Genomic DNA, 5,149 nt, shown 5'->3' with positions numbered 1-5,149 from the left:
GACTTGAATTCTTGGTTTCTGCACACCTCTACCGGCTCTTGTTATGAACCAGTGTTTCCCTCATGAGACACTTGTTTGTGTTCTTCCTTGGCACCGTCAATTCTCAAATGATTATCCATTTAATGAAATCTGACGTCATAATATCTGTATAGAGTGATGTCGGTATGATGAGCTTCTTTTACGTTAGTTGTAAAGTTTTCTTTCTTTATGGAGTGTTGTAAAGTGGAATATCTCAAAGGAAATTTACTAAATCTCAAACAATTGTTGGGTTTAAATACTCCGAAAGTAAGTACCAGACTGCTGATTATATATATATAGATATATTCAATTTACGATAAACGAAACAAACAAACCAAGTTTGCTTTTAGAAGCGTTGATATGTCTTAGAAAGTTAAAGAAGTGATTTTAAATTCTCAAACGCAGGATAATGCTAATAATATAGCCTGAACAGGATAAACTACCCCTATTTTGCTGAAAAAAGTGTGGGTGGCCAGCTATGAGACTCGAACTCACACCTCCGTGATTACGCGTCGCGGTGCTCTCGACCATTATATAGATATAAAGCTTATTATCTTTGCAAAGGCATCTACGTAAATAACTCTCTCCAACTAAATATTTATTGTCGCATATCAAAGTATTGATTTAAATGTTCTGAAAGAAACCGTACGAACGTAAAATAAAAATGTTAAATCATCGAATAAGCATTTAGAGCTAATTGGACAGAATTTTAACTTTTGAAAATTTGATGAATCCGTTAGACAACGCAACTGACCTTTGATGAACATTATAAAGATTTAGAATGAGAAAAAGTCGATGTCAAACGATTTATAAATGTTCATGTCTGTCTGATGAGCGGTTAGATGAGCCTCAGAGTACGAATTTGTGAAGATTTTCAGCTCCAGCAGAAAGCTGTATAATGTCAGAATACCATTTTCTCCGCCTTTTTGAACCAGTGTACTGACAAGTTTTCATGAGCTTCTTCTTTTATGTTAGAGCACTATTTACATGAAGAAGAAAAAGCAAATGGAAAATGGAATCATACACACTGAATTTTCAATTAAGAATATTTCTATCCAACGGAGGACTAATCAATATTTAAAGAACATGTCTGAGAAAACCAAAGATTTCATATGCAGAATCAGGTGCTGAAAGAGTATATTTCATTGACGAAGAGAATGGCTGCATAATAGCACGGAAAATAAACACGGATTTAAATCAAGGAATGTCCCACCAGCTATTAAAGATCAAGAAACATTTGGAGAGAACTCTTTAGTTTGATAAGGAAACTGAAAACCCCCTAAGCATACGATAACTTACAAAGGGCCTTTAACGATAATTGTCATTTCGTACGGCATGCAAAGAAAATCCGTACGCCTTGTATCCTTAAGAATATATTTTGCAATATAGATAAGCGAAATAAGCGAATCTCCTGTTTATAAGTGTCAACCTAGAGATTTCTCTGAGCAGACCTGTTATGTTAGCAATGAAAATAGCCCCAGGATAACACGCAGGATTATTTCCAGGAAGAATTTGTAGTTCAATCCAATATTTACTACGAATTTCAAAACTAATATAGCTAGGGAATTCTCAAATTTAGAATCAAGGTTGTTTTCCCAGGTGGGCATAACTATTATGGTATTTACAACAGTTAGTTGTTAGCAACAGGTAGATTAAGCAACATAATGTGAGAGGACTCGCTGAAGCCAAATCAAAAAGGGAACTAAGTGTAACTGTATAAACTCTAGTAACCACCTCCTTCATGGTAATATTTCGATCAAAGCAGTAATATATGAACATAATGTTCAAGTCGGTACTAGCGCTGTAATAAAAATAAAAACCCTTACATGAACTTACGTAGGAACAACAGAAAAGAGACTCAAAACGAGCACCAGAATCCTTTGAGAATTTGTTCTCAACGAATCTATGCAAAATGTGCAGCAATTAAAAGAAGCTGGTTCAAACCTCTCCGAAATCAGGCGGCTATCTTACTAATAAAATCCCATACAGACATAGGTTCTAACACCATTCTATGGAGTGCCCGTAATTTTTATATGGGAAGTATTGTATCCTGATTCGGGGCAAATTATTTTTAGAACAAAAATGTGATATACTGAACTGTTGCAAACAGACATCGAAATTTTGAGTTTCGAGGCTCCTTTAGCTGTTACATATCCCAGTGTGTTACATATCCCAGGGCCCCAACAATTACAAATATAAACCTGAACTTGTAATCTGCATAGCGTAACTCTAGATTTCTCAGTAGTTCAGTGTAGTGTACTTTTTTTCACTGATCTTCAGCTTTATACTAACATCCGAGTACACTTCTTCTTCTCTATCTCAGACCATTATATCAGGTCTATTGTGTTTAGTGTTTACATTTCATTGAGGTCTTCACTGGGACATTCCTTTTAATTATGAGTGGTTATGTTTTCCCCTATTCTGTGGGTTCTTATTTCCTTGTCCTCGGGATTATCCTTCCAACGGATCTCATCATATGGTGTCCTAGCTACGACATCTTGACTCATCTGTAGATATTAGCGTGATGACATTTTCGGACAACTGGTTTGATGTGGGTGATATCTTCGGTGTTAACTCCACAAAGTCTGCATCGGTTGTCACATTTTGCTGCTGTTCCTGAACCTCTATCCCTTTTGTGCATCAGGTACTTGGTTGATAATTCTTGTTCCTGGATTGCAAACGCATACCCTTCAAAGTGGGAGATAATAATCCAGTTGTTGCTCAATGATAGACTGCTTTGATAATTAATGTTACTATCATAGTTCAGCGTAAGCATTTTCTTTTCGCTGATACCAACGTATGTATAAAAAATATGAAAGAATTTGTTATATACAGTGCTCAAGTACACTACAATGTAGAAAAAAAGCCATCAGGTGTACTGTTGACGGATCTCATGAAGCATGGAAGTTTTGAACGATGTAGTGTCCCGACAGCTAACGACTGATGCGGGCAGTTTATTCCATGCTTCAGCAATTCTGAGCCTGAATGTTTCCGAAAGTGATGGGTGCTGTGTTGTTTTTTTTTTCTTTTGATTTTGTAAGCATGCTCACGAGTGTTTGCCATATGAAATTTAAAACATTGCTCAAGTTTAATGTTGGAACGATGGTGGATAATCTTGTGGGTATCTACTAAGTCAGTTGACAGACGCCTGAGATTCAATGTATCCATGCCCAGGGAAGCAAGACGTTCATAGTATGGGAAATGCCTGACAGCGGGTTTTCGTTTTGCTACACGTTTCTAAACAGTTTCCAGGAGATATATATGCTGAGCAAGATAGTGCTTTCAAACTGTATGTATGTATGCCATTATTCAGTTTTCTTTTAAGATTTCTTGCCAATACCGAAAGATCTGGTTTCTAACCTATATCCAAGGCTCCTTTATTGGAATTTCAGCCACACCAACAAGGTTTCTGCATGTATGTATGTATTATTTCTTTACCACCCACAAGGGGCTACACACAGAGGGGACAAACAAAGACAAACGGATTAAGTCGATTATATCGACCCCAGTGTGTAACTGGTACTTATTTAATCGACCCCGAAAGGATGAAAGGCAAAGTCGACCTCGGCGGAATTTGAACTCAGAACGTAGCGGCAGACGAAATACCGCTAAGTATTTCGCCCGGCGTGCTAACGTTTCTGCATGTATGTATGTATGTATGTATGTATGTATGTATGTATGTATGTATGTATGTGTGCAGATTTGTATGTTTTGTTTTATGAAAATATTCTCATATGAAAATATTCTCATATAGTTGCATGTCTAGACATGCTCATATATACGTAAATGATAAATTTGTGGAAAATTTTACAGATTTTTTATAGTACGAGTGATGGCTTAGATCGGTAGACTTTGAATCAGCTTCCTCACTTCTGCTTTTGTGAAGTCTAATTTCTCAAGATTCGAAGCAGAATCGTTGCCATGCAGGACAAAACGCTTAGAAGGTATTTTTTCAGGCCCTTGCTCTTTACGTTCTGCGTTAAAACGCCATCGGGAACGACTTTGCTTTGATCCTTTGACTGGTGGACAAATTAAATACCGTTTGAGATCTGGATTTGATGCAAACGATTTAGCACCTTCCCCGAAATTGTTGGCCTGGTGCGAATATGAATATAAATATACACTCTACATTTCATGTATTGAGTCTCTATAGCATGGACTTTATTCATGTAACATATATAGGACAAAGTTATGCGTTTAAAGTTTTCGTTTTGTTCAGAAATAAGAAACATTTATCTATTATCTTATAATTTTTAGTGATTAAACTACGACCATGCTGAGGGTCCGCGTGCAAGAATTGTAATCGAATCGACTCCAATACTTATTTCTTTGAGGTCTGGTACTTATGGGGGTCAGTTTTCTGAACCGCTGAGTTGAGGGGACGTAAAAGACCCAAAACTGTTTGTCAAGCGGTGGTAGGAAACAAACGCTTACACAAACACACACATGCACACAAACACACATACGCACACATGCACATACACACAGCAACATGCACATACACACAGCAACATGCACATACACACAGCAACATGCACACACACGCAAACACACACATACAAACGCACACACACACATGCAAGTACATACACATACGCACACAGAAACACAAACACACGCACACAAACATATACACACAAAAATACACATGCACACACACATACGCACACACACACAAACAGACACAGACCAACACACGCATTCGCACACACAAACACACATACACACACACAAACACACACACACACACAAGCACACAAACACACACACAAATATACGACAGTCTTTTTTTTTTAGTTTCCGTCTACCAAATCTACTGATTAAACTTGGTCGACCCGATGGTATAGTAGACGACACTTGCCCCAAGTGGCCACGCAGTGGACTGAACCTGGAGCCATGTGTTTGGGAAGCAGACTTCTTACCTCACAGACTTCCGCTTATCAGTGGAGGTGTTTACTAGTTTTTAAGGAAATCTCAACAAAATGTAAACATATATAGGCACAGGCGTGGCTGTGTGGTAAGAAGCTTACTTCCCAACCAAATGGTTCCGGGTTCAATCCACTGCATAGCCGCTCGGGTAAGTGCTTTCTACTAGGTTTGGTAGACGGAAACGTAAAGAAGCCATATATAT

Source organism: Octopus bimaculoides, chromosome 2 (assembly GCF_001194135.2).
Source record: "Octopus bimaculoides isolate UCB-OBI-ISO-001 chromosome 2, ASM119413v2, whole genome shotgun sequence".
NCBI classification, from domain to species: Eukaryota; Metazoa; Mollusca; class Cephalopoda; order Octopoda; family Octopodidae; genus Octopus; species Octopus bimaculoides.
The sequence above is the reverse complement of the archived record's forward strand: the minus strand, read 5'-3'. Positions refer to the sequence as shown.